This window comes from Lissotriton vulgaris, chromosome 3_1 (assembly GCF_964263255.1).
Source record: "Lissotriton vulgaris chromosome 3_1, aLisVul1.2, whole genome shotgun sequence".
NCBI classification, from domain to species: domain Eukaryota; kingdom Metazoa; phylum Chordata; class Amphibia; order Caudata; family Salamandridae; genus Lissotriton; species Lissotriton vulgaris.
Genome location: NC_141689.1, coordinates 1,925,902,221 through 1,925,915,254, shown reverse-complemented (window position 1 = coordinate 1,925,915,254; position 13,034 = coordinate 1,925,902,221).

Sequence of the window (13,034 nt, the reverse complement as noted above, 5' to 3'; positions counted from 1 at the left end):
TCTACGCCACCTAAAAGCAGTTCTAAAGCATTTTTTGAGAAATTCAAATATTTTTCAGGGTTTAACACCAGTGATGCAGAAACGTTTTATTACAAACTGTTAGATAAAACAGGAATGAAAACAATGCTGACAAATTCTAAATTGATATATTCAGAAGCATTTTATGATAAAATGATGACATTTGGTTTTGATTATTGGAAAAATAATATTGAAACGAAAACGATTTGGGGTACAAAAGATTGGCAGGTGCAAGGCATTGAAGCACTATTTAGAACCTGCATGATACCAGAACAAATGTTATTTTTAAATGACACTGTACACCAAACATCTTGTCTTGGCCTAGCTAAGAACAAAGACCTTAAAACACCGTCTATACCAAAGCCAATAGCTGAGAATGCAACTGCAGATAATGAGTTAGACGTGTCACACATTTTACATTTCAACAGAACACATCCTGATTGGAAAAAATGGTTAATCTGGCCTACAGACACAAATAGCTGTCAAGATAGATTCCTGAATAAAACACAGGGTTTAAAAATGACCAGATTAGACTCAAGATATTCCCAGAGACAACATCCAGGAATAATAACAACATACAGTGTAGGGAAGCTCTGCCTTGAATGGCTAACATCATCCACACTGGCTGAAATTAAGCAACACTTGTCTTTACTAAAAGATGGTGCTGATTTGCGCGATTTCATTCTTGGACCACGCAAACAGCGTCAAAAGCGTTTCAGAGCGACCAGCATCTATGCTTCATACAACGAGGCTTGGAAAGTAAAGCAAATTGAAACTGCTGAAAAAATACGAGAAATTGATCGTATTAATTTGGAGAAAACACTTTCTGTGGTAGACAATGGGTTAATGACTCTGTCTTCCAGAATATATTCTTTGGACAATATTGTATCCTCTGCCTTTGATGTGATAGACAGAGATTTGCTAATGTTACAACATGGCCAGTCTCAATTACGCTCTATTATAGAACTAGGCTGGACGTTGCAAAATCTTCGTTCAGGCTATGTGCCTTGGCGTTTAATTAACACAACGTCATTATTTTCCATATTTAACCTTACTGATAAACAGATCAGTTTGGCACAGAAAGGAGCAGACTATACAATCTTGAGCATCGAGAAACTCGAGAGATTACCATTGACAATGTCAGAGAGTCCTGTCATTGAATGGATAATACACGGAATTATCACAATTCCGATAACAACTTTCCGATTTCATAAATGCCTTGAATACATACCTGCTGGCCAGTATGAACAATTGGGTAAGGGATATATAAAATCCGAGTGGAAATTACCATACACTCATTCTTGCTATAGTGACAGCGACAAAAATGTATTTCTTAGTGGTGAGAACTGTAAACATTCACTAAGCGGTATACTTTTGTGTCAGGGTATTAATTTACACGGAGCATGTGATGGAAATTCAAACAACCTCTCATGCCACCAGCTAGTCACACCTGCAACTCAGATAGAGCCCTTCTTTATGCAACTCGCAAACGGGAGTTACATTCTTAGAACGGATCACAGGTGCTGTGGCCTCGCGCCCGGACTAAGTTATCTAGTAGAAGTAACGTCCATGGTCAAATGCTGTATGCAAGCATTGTTCCCGAGCGGGCCTCCAGACATAGTGACTCCCATCTGGCCTCGTCTGAATCTCTATTCTATACGAATTGATACATTAAGCAAAATGAAATCTGTGCTTTTACAGACAACAGTGCCTATAACGTCATCTAAAGAGACGTATGATCTTCTAGTCGCAAGGACGGCTACTGAGGTCCATGACCTTTTATCAACAAATTGCCCCGTGCATTTCGTACAAATGCTCGACCAACTCCTTAACATGTCTAGTGCCACAAGCATCCCAGGCATATTTAAGACAGTCTTTACGGGACTGCTAACACCCTTCCAGGCAATTTTGGGAATCTTTCCTAATTTTGTGCACTCCATCTTTGGTGGTATTCCACTATTTTTGGGACTCATCGCAGGGATTCTATTTTTGACCATCCTGCTACGTTATGGCAAGCCTCGGCTCAGACATAGCTCCCATGGGAATGGAAGAGACAATCCTAGCAATGCGCTACAGGGACAGGATAACTAACGTCCTCGGATTGGCCAGGCTGAGAGATCTAAACATGACCTGGTTCCTTTCATTCAGACCGATATGGCAAAATTGCATTTTACCTGTGCTACGGTGTATGCTTTGCGGCGAGGAATGCGTGTTGGACATCTGTCTTTCACTTCCATCAGCAGTACCAATGGACGTCGATACTTTGCTAAGTCCAATAACGGCTCACGCATTGTGTTGTCCCCAGCGGCTACCAATCCTGATGACGGCATTCGTGGAGACTCCTGTACTACAGCCAAGTGGTAACAGTGGAGCGAGTGACAAAAGCAACATCATCCAGGTACAACGTGCTGTGAGCATTGCTGGTCCTGCCTTCGATGACAGCAATCATTCTCACACCTGCCAAGTTACAGCGCTATCTAATTTGGTTGAACTATCACCTGATTTTGTAGACCAATTCTTTGCGAGCCTGTCTGATACGATGTTCTCACCCATAGAGAAACAATAACTTTTGAGAAGCTTTCCGACACACAGCGTTCCCATGAACTCTGAATTCGGCCTTCAGTTTTGATCAACAAAAAACTGCCAGGAGCTTTGGTAAACTGATTTTTCTTTGAATTGGACAATTTTTCAAATATTGACCCTTTTTCTTTTTGGCACGAACAATTCTTTGCTTAACGTAAAAACTATTCTTAGAGAACAGAAGCTTCACACTTCTATTTCTCAAAACACTTCTAGAGACATAACAACATTACTCCAGCCTCTAGCACACATGTTATTACAATGCATTTTATGTGATGATTTATCTCGCATTTCTTCTGTCAGAGATACTTCATGTGTAATTCTTTATGCATAATCGTTCATTGATTTCATATGCAATACCCTTTGAATGATTACTATGTTTTAAAACTACGTACAGTACCTAAATTCCATGTATTACAAGTACGCCTATTTCGAATGCATTTATGTATTTTGGGGTGGGCTATGTTACACAATGTTACACATGCATCTAATTGCTTAGTTTTAGTAATTTTGATGGACATGAATTCGTGGAGTGGGTGTCATGTGCTTATCTAGGTTCCTGATCGATACTGTGACCTTATGCCCCTATTCGGCTATAAAGCCCTTTTATTCCCTATATTGGCATAACCGTTCAAGTGCGATTTTCTGAAAAGTCATCTCTGGCCTCACACGAGCAGAGCCACAGAGCCACATTCCAGCATGACTCTCTGCTACTTCCTTTGCGACCAATTAGTGCAATGACAGAGCAGCAGTCACTATCTGATATTCCTAGATAACACTCCGAGTTCTTCAACAAGATAAAAACTTAGCAAACCTGGAAATCCCCGCTTGCTATGTTTTGATTAGTAATGGAACTCTAATGAGCAACTGATAACTATCACTTCCTAGTGACATCTTTAATTGACGTCTTATGTCCAGCAAACTTGCGTCAAACCCGGCACCTGTCAGGTATAAATATTACCAACGTTGCCTTAAGCAATGAGCGTTGCCTGTTGCTGATGCCAGCTGCCTGCATGACCAGTGTTGGTAAAAACTAGCACTCTGTCGCTGCAGCCTGCTATCCTGTGGTGGTGAAGCTGCTGATTACCATTATCGCCGCTACAGCGCGAACTGTGGTTCAGTACGCTTGAGGAGCCGTGCAGCCGTCCTCTGCGAAGACATCCAGCCCAGCTGCCCGCGGACGCTGTCACCCCTCCTTCCTCGACGCGCTGAGAGAAGCCGCTGCATTTCTCGTGCAGAGAAATCCAGTCCCGGCGCTTCCGGTTTACCCTCGCGGGTGACTGGGATATCGAGAGAGACCCCTGAAGGAGATACCAATCCTCCATCATTCTATTCAGAGGTATGGTGTTGACTAAACCCTTAGAAGAGAATTCTTGAAACAAACCTTGGCAAAACCAACTTAACTTAAGCTACTTACTTACTCCCCCTTCTCACGTGTTAGGCTTAGGTCAGGCACACCGGGGTAGGCTTAGTTAGAAGCACCAGTTGAGTATGTTAGCCTAATGTATATATGACTGTATATATGTTTTATTACTTTTAAACCATTGTATGGCTAAGAAACCATATCAATGCTTTTACAGTTCTATTTCGCAATTCTTATCTTACTGTACGTACTTTTTATAATAACAGTTATTGCAATTGTGGCAATACATTTCTCTTGTACGAGAAGAAAGACTGTTCAATAAATGTTAACCTTTATTGATAAACGCCCGTCTCTCTATTCTCTACATACCGTGAAAGTAAACTGCACTAGACTGACTGAGTGAAATCTATGTCTATTGTTTCACACGACCCTAGAGATCGACTCTTGATCTGAGGAGCAAAGTTGTCATGTTGCACGGTTGTTGGAAAACTGAATCCCTTCTTGTCTGTGCCAAGGAAGCTGATCACTTCCTATGCAGAGAAGAAAGTTTCCAGTGACCTCTGAGCTAGTTGGTAACACAACCCAATTAAGTTTAGCATAGTCAGTGGAGGCCTGGAATATAGCCAGTTCCACGTCGATACTACTGTTTATGTTATTCCAATGCGCAGGGCCTAGTGGGAAACTAGGAACTACACTACACTTTGTTAGGAAGGACAAGCCGGAACCAGTGCGAGCTGTGGATGGAACCCCTTTATCTTCCGGTCCGATAGCCTTCGATACAGAAACCATCTCAGTGATTGGCCCTGGAGAACATAAGAGTTATCTTCGATTCAGTTTAATTGATGCATATTCCGAAGATTGACTGGACAAGGAGAACTGTAGATTTGACCTCCGATTTCTGTCTGGAACACTGTTTCCATTCCCATCCCGTGAAGACGGAGTCGAGTGAAACGTACTGTTTGGCCAATCAACCACAAGTAATCTGCTTGGTGGAACTCCCCGAAATTCCTGCACAGTATCAAGATTTAAAAGCTGTTTTTGATGAGCGAGGGGCGCAGAGACTTCCTCCCCATCGGGAATATGACTGCAAAATTGAGTTGGAACCAGGAGCCTCGCTCCCTTGTAGTCGCATATATGCTCTTTCGGAATCTGAAAATCTGCATTTGAAAGAATACTTAGACGAAAATTTGGCTAACGGATTAATTAGGCCCTCTCAATCCCCAGTTTCCTCTCCTCTTTTCTTTATTCCGAAGAAAGACAAAAGCCTGAGGACTTGTATAGACTATAGGGCCTTGAATCTGGTGACCAAAAAGAATCGATACCCGTTGCCGCTTATCTCAGAACTTTTGGATCAGGTGAAGGAGGCCCAGATCTACACTAAATTGGATTTGAGGGGGGCTTATCATTTGGTCCGGATGGCAGAAGGAGACGAGTGGAAAACGGCTTTCAGAACTCGATATGGGCTTTTCGAATACCAGGTCATGCCTTTTGGGTTGTGCAATGCGCCAGCGGCATTTCAAAATTTTGTGAACGACATCCTTCGTGAATTTCTGGATCGCTTCGCAGTGGTTTATATTGACGATATTCTTATTTTTTCCAAGAATACCGAGGAACATATCCAGCATGTTCGTACCATTTTGGAATGTCTGTTGGAGAATCAACTCTTTGTGAAATTGGAGAAATGTGTGTTTCATGCAACCAAGGTGGAGTTTTTGGGGTACATACTCTCCCCAGAGGGAGTTTCCATGGATGAATCCAAACTCAAGGCGATCCGAGATTGGCCAGCTCCAAGTTCGGTGAAAGAAATCCAGAGTTTTTTAGGGTTCGCCAATTTTTATCGGCGATTCATCCAGAATTTTTCAGAAAAAGTGAGCCCCATTACTCGCTTGCTGCGGAAGAACGAAAAGTTTCTATGGGGAACAGAGGCAGAAGGCGCTTTTCAATTCCTCAAAGAATCCTTTGTCTCGGCACCCATCTTGCAACACCCGGATCCGTTGGAACCATTTTTTGTAGAGGCAGACGCCTCCAATCTGGCCATTGGGGGAGTTTTGTCTCAACGCCATAAGAAGACGGGGCAACTTCATCCAGTCGCCTTTTACTCTCGAAAACTAACTGCAGCCGAAATAAACTATGCTATAGCCGACAAGGAGTTGCTGGCAGTAAAGGTGGCGTTTCTAGAGTGGCGACATTATTTGTTGGGAGCCAGGCATGTGGTAACTGTGTTTACAGACCATAGGAATTTGCAGTTCCTTAAGTCCGCGCGAACCTTGACCCCGAGGCAGCTTCGATGGTCTTTATTCTTTGCTGATTATGATTTTGTTCTCACGTACAAGCCAGGTATAACCAATGGAAAGGCTGATGCCCTCTCCCGACTAAATGTGGGAGAGAATTCTGAGGAGAAAATTGAGAAATTCCTCATCCCTGCTGAAAAGATCGTTGCAGTTACTGTAGAGGACGAGTTGGAAGAGAAGATAATCTTGGAATTCAAAAAAGATGAATACTCGAATTGGGAGAGTAAGGGTCCAGATCGGCTAGTGGAAAATGGGAAACCTTATTTTCAAGGGAAAATGTTTGTCCCCGGAGAGAAACTACAAGAGGAGACCATTCGAAGGTTCCATGATCAGCCCTTGGCGGGCCACAAGGGAGTTTTGAAGACTTTGGAGCTGGTAAAACGAAATTTTCTTTGGCCAGGTATGGAAGCTCAGGTTCGACGGTATGTAGCCACTTGTGAACTTTGTTTGAAAGGGAAAAGTCTCAGGCAATCCCCACAAGGTCTTTTAATGCCTTTACCAGTACCACCTTATCCTTGGCACACAGTCTCCATGGACTTTATTGTTGAGTTACCATCTAGTCAAGGGATGTCTGTCATTTGGGTGGTGGTAGACCAATTTTCTAAAATGAGTCATTTCATTCCTCTCAAGGGTCTCCCTAATGCTACTGATTTGGCCACCCTGTTTGTTCAACACATAGTCAAATTGCATGGAATCCCGAAAGTAGTGATTTCAGATAGGGGGTCCCAATTTGTGTCCCGATTCTGGAGATCCTTCCTAAGAGGTCTGGGGGTGGATTCTCGTTTATCCACTGGTTATCATACCGAGACCGATGGACAGACTGAGACAGTAAATCAAGACTTAGAACAGTACCTGCGTCTGTATCTGTTGGATCAGGAAGGAGATTGGCCATCTTTACTAGCTCCAGCTGAATTTGCCTATAATAACTCAGTGCATACCGCCACTGGGTTTTCTCCTTTCTTTTTGAATTCAAGTAGACATCCCAATATGTTGGTGGGCAGAGTTGTAGGGGATGTTCCAGCTGCTGAAGAAGTTATCCATAAGTTACAGATTGCCCTGCAGTCAGCAACTGCAAACTTGGTCAAGGCTAAGGCAGCTTTTAAGCAGCAAGCTGATAAGGGTCGCAAGGCTAATCCAGTTTATCTTCCGGGGGAGAAGGTTTGGGTTTCCACGCGCCATATGCGCTTGCGGGGAAATCGGAAGTTTCAACCCAGGTTTGTGGGACCCTATTCAGTGGACAGAATTATAAACCCTGTTTGTTTGAGACTCCATTTGCCAAAAACATGGAAAATTCATCCAACATTCCATGTATCTTTGATTCGGAAAAATCCACCAAATCTTCGTAAGGTTCTTCCACCCGTTCCAGTACAGGTAGATTCAGTGGAGGAATATGAAGTAAAGAGAATTCTAGACTCTAAGATCAGGAAGGGACAACTTTTCTATTTAGTGGACTGGAAAGGTTTTGGTCCTGAAGAACAATCTTGGGAACCCAGCTCTAATGTTCACGCCACCAGATTAGTTAGGGAGTTCCACAAAACTTATCCACACAAGCCTAGGAAGGGGGTTTTGGTGGGGGGTACTGTCAGGATTGGACCCATGGCAGGCAGTTCTTCGCAGGTTTCCTCCATCATTAAGTACTCACCCCCTTCCCTCAACTGGACACTGCTAGTGGCGAATTATCGTTTCGCCTTGGAACAGTCACTTCCCTGTTGCCAGTGTCATGGGGCCAGTTAGCGTTCTAGCGTTTGCTTAGAACGCTGTCTCTGTGACTTGGAGCGCGAGCGTTCGAAAAACGGCGCACTTCAACGGTATTATCCCTGAGAGGCGAACGTATTTCTTTCGCGCTCTCTCAAAGTTAGTATTTACAGACATTTCGAGTTTGTTCAGTCAGGTTAGGTGTTTCCTTTGGTCCTTTCACCTTCCTGAGGAATTTCATAGAGCCCGGCGGCTTTTCCCGGCTGCACCAGTTCTTCCCGTTTAACTCTCTCGAGCCTCTCAGACTCTAACGAGGCTTCTCCTAACCCCTCTGCCAAGCTTCCAGCTCTCCGCCCCCTCCTCCACTTTCCAAGATTTTCGTTTCACATACTGGGTCGGCTGGAGCGGCTCTTTCATCTTCCAGGCAGCTTTTCCTCGAGCGCTGAGTAAACTCCAGTGACCCGGTTCTCTGAGAGCTTTCAAAAGCGGCAAGCAGCCTCAAGTCGGTGAGCTCGAACCAATTTTATTAATTCCAGAACTGTATTTCCTGTTGCTATTCCAGAGTTCATTGAGCTGAATTTGAAGACTTGCACTAAGCTGACAGCTATAAACTTTCATTTGCCTCTTTGGAACTCTCCGTTTGAACTTTTGGTGATAATCAGGAGTTAACTAACTCTAATTCAAAAACTGTATCTTCATGTAGATAAAAATATATATATATATTCTTGTGTACCATCAACTTCTCCTGTGCAACTGGTCAGTTCAACTACCTTCAACTTCTCCTGTGCAACTGGTCAGTTCATCTACCATCATCTACACAGCTGAGTAATAAAGACCTATAAGAGAGCAGCTAAAGCTTACACACACACAGGTAATTGAGGTTAGGTTTCCTTGGAGAGAGTATAGAGAAACTAGAGTATAGAGAAGTCAGAACTTAGTAATGTTGTCCTTATGTTTTGCAGAATAACCTTCCACCATTCCTTGAGCGGGAGAAGATATTTGTGTGAGCAGTCTCTCTGTTTGTTATCCACTTCCCCTTTCCCTGTTATCACTGTTGCAAGAGAAATCCGGCACAGTGGTGAAGGGGAATTGGGAGTTTAGCATCTCCTTGGGTCTGATACTCCAGCGGAGCCGGAATCTTCAGGTACCTTCTGACACATATCCCGTAAAGAGCTAGTTACTTTGTATTACGATCACAACCTGCCCGCTTGTCTATTGAATGCCCAAATGGGGACACTGTCAAGTACATTCCTGGCAGTAAAAGACTACTATAAACTGGAGACTGTCCTCAATGATATTAGCCCTACTGGTCTCAGGAAGCTTTATCTCCAATGGAGACATGACTCTCGACCAATAGGAGCTCTCACTAGCCGATGGCGCCCCAATACCCCCAAAAACTGCCCAGTTTGCACAGCGGACTTAGAGAACGATTTGCACATAGTCTTCTTCTACCCTTCCTACCAGACACCTAGGAAGAAGTGGATTGTTCCAATTTGCAAAAACGTGGGGATTAGGCAGTGCTTTCACTCCTATCGAATACTAAAAACAGACCTGTCTCCAGAAATTGTTTTTGCTGTAACGAAATTCTTATCTGCTATGTGGAACATAAGAAGAAAGTTTGTGGTAAAGTGAGATCTATTGCATTTTTACACAACTTCTGGGTCTCTGAAGGGTATTAGTGAGTTGAGGGACCATGAGTTGACTCTTTCTTAAATGTAGACATATTTCTATGATAAATTTGTTTAATGTTAAGCTGTAACCTTGTATTTTAGGCAAAAAACTGCAATGATGTATGCTGTAATTTTATTGTCTTTTCTTTTATGACATTTCTTTGTCAAAAAAAGATGAAATGACAATGAATACCAAAATGAGTAAGTGCCTTCTGTGAATACCAAAATGGGAGTGAGTTTAGCATGTTGTCTTAAGTTAGTTCTGTGAATTGGGTCCAATGATTTTGCAACCAGGAACACACATGTAGAAACCTGAACATGCTGAAACGCATCACAGAGATAGTGACTGTCCCACATTTTGTTGATAAACCATGACATAACACTTGAGTTTCTATCAAAATAAATACATTTGTTTTATTAAACACTAGCTTACCCTTTGCGCGTTGCTGCAATCTCAGAAGAAAGGAAATTCAAGGAAACTCGTTATGATAACATTAAATTTACATTGTGTCATTGTTATTGAAACGTATTCATTTAATTTTTGAAAACATTTCTAAGTGTGGCTTGAGCAGTGCGTACTCGATCGGCCTCCAATCTTGATCCTCGTTGCTCGTACGTTTGAGAATTACGGGCTTGAGCAGTTTGCATTCAAACAGCTTCTAATCTTGCTCCCTGTTCCTCGTCTGTTTCTGAAGCTCGTAATGCCTTTTTCTTTTGTGCTTCTGATGTTAATTTACCAATCGATTTCAGTTTGGGGGTCATAACTGTCGACGAAGCTCGCAAATTCTCTGTCTACTTCAGTATTCGAAAGATAAAGAGGGCCCTGCGGGGCCAATTTAAAAAAAAACATTTGACAGAAACCTTTGCGGGAGTGTACTCAACAACTTCCCAAAGTTTCATGGCGATCGGCTAAATGGTGTCGTAATGCAAAAAGGACAAACAGACAGACATACTTTCGTTTTTATATATATAGATTAACGCAACATGAGAACATGTCAGCCCTTACATTAGCACATGCCAAAGAGCTTGGTGGCAGGCATACAAAATATATGCCACCTCACTTGCCAAACAAAAACTGTGTGAACACACTACCCTGGAGGGCATCAGGTGGGTTGGGCAGGCACCCCAAGGATGGATCAGTGACATGTGGCCAGGTTTTGGAATGGGTGGGCTTGGGCTTAGTAGGGGTTGGTTTTGGTTTGGGAGGGGTGGATTTTGCCCTGGGAGGTAGTTTTTAGGAGTAAATCTGGTCCTGTCTCTCTTCCTCTTTCAAGGAGTGGATTTAGGGTAGGTAGGTCGTGATGATGAAGGATAGGGGATATGGATGGAAAAAGCAGCCCTGGGGTGATGGAGGGGCAGGATTTGTCCCACAGGGCAAACTCCGAGGGAGTAGAAGAAATGGTGAAGGGTAGAGGTTGTGGGTAAATCCGAGATAGGATCAGGTTAAGAGGTAGAGGAAATTGAGGTGCCGGATTTTTGCAATGGTGATATGGATGGAGGTGTATTGTTTGTGCTGATAGGTGATGTTGTGGATGGAAGTATGTCTGCAGATGTAGTGTGTGTAATGCTGGTTAGAGATGTGGATGCCTGTATGTTTGCAGGTGTAGTGTGTGTGGTGATTTCTGGGGATGTTGATGGTTGTGGGCTGCCTGCAGGTTTGTGTTTGTGTGGGTGCGTGCTCAGGTGTGCATGTGTGCTTGGGACAGGCAGAGGTTTAGGCTATTGGGCTGGGGATGGGGATGAGGGGTACATGAAGGCTGTTGGATGGAAGGCTGAGGTAGGTGTATAGCTGCCATTAATGAGGAGGCCACAGCCTGAACCGATCCCTATAGGGGACCCATCCCACTGTAAATACCACCCATGTAGGCAGCCATCTGTGTATGTTGGCTGCCCAGATACTGGATAGCATTCAACAGTGCAGTCTGCCAAACAGAGATATTTTTCAGGAGATTAGTAGCCGCCTCACCAAGGGCAGCTGGGGACACAGGGGCAGGGGTAGAGATGCCTGCCACATAGGAGGTGGCACCCCTTGAAGGGAGAGGGCCAGTGCAACTGGTTGGGAAGCAGCAGGGAGGGCGAGGATGACATAGGAAGTAGCAGACACTGATAACACAGCACCAGGTTACTTTGTGACCATCACCACCAAGGGCGAGCCCCAGGAGTCTGACTCACTGGATGTAGTCATCAGGTCTGGATCCTCCATGGCACTCCCCTTGCCTTCTTGACTTCTGGGTCCATCAGTGTCAGTGTCCGGACTGGAACCACTTTGACCAGTTACTTCCCCAACATCCTGGTCCATGACTCCTCTGCTTGGCTATGTACATGCTCGAATGGATCAGTAGCTATTTTAAAGTAAACAGGGGGCAAAGATTAGCACATTGAGCAACTTGCAATGTTGACTTCCATACCATCTAATCGGTCTGCCAGTAGTGATACAGATTTAGCAAGAGCACATGCATGTCTGCAACATGAGCTAGTCAATAGTCCACACACGGTGCCATTGAACACAGTATCTAACAATTAAATGAGTTACCTTTTCGCTACTCCTTATCTATGTATGTAGCAAGGTCTGATTAGACCCCCGTTAAACAGAACTTTTCACACATGATTGTGAAATTGTGACACCAACTTTCCTGACATTGCTTAATTCAGTCATACCCATTCTTTACTAGGATATGGTAAAAGTAGGAAACTTGCATAATGAGTTTTGCAATATGGACTAATTTGATCCTGCAATATGATTCTCACAGCACTATGTCTGCAACATAATGTTTTTTTAGCAAACACAAATTCTATTTTAAACTGTAGTTGTAAAAATTTCCTCAGATGCTTGTTGTGTATACATATTAACATGCTGATTATAGGGTGATTATTCATACATTTCTGATTTGACTGGCATCCAGAGTAATTTGAAATAGATGTGACTAACTTTTAATTGACATATGAACACATGCATCCATTTGTCCTAACACCACATACACAATTGTACATCTCCACTCTAAATCTGGGGCTAATTCTCAGCCATTTCAATATTGGAGTTTTTGTTGACACTGGAGATGGTAAGCGTGCTGTTTTCGAAATAGTCCTTTGGCCTTGTGGAGTACGCACCTGTAGACCATTGGGAAGAGATATCATAGCACCACAACAATATATCGCATACATATATTGTAAGGTATTGCTCTCAATAAGCATGCACATATGTATAGAACTTGTGGAGTGGTGTGGCTCACTGGTTAGAAGGCTCGACAAAGCGCAAATTGACTTTCTGGATCTCACAATTTACCATAAAGAAGGAGAACTCCTAACACGGCTTCACATATAGCCCACGGAACGGAACACGCTCCTTAGTTACCAGAGCTATCACCCCAGGGCACTCAAAGACTCCCTCCCATACTCCCAATTCTTGAGGATCAGACG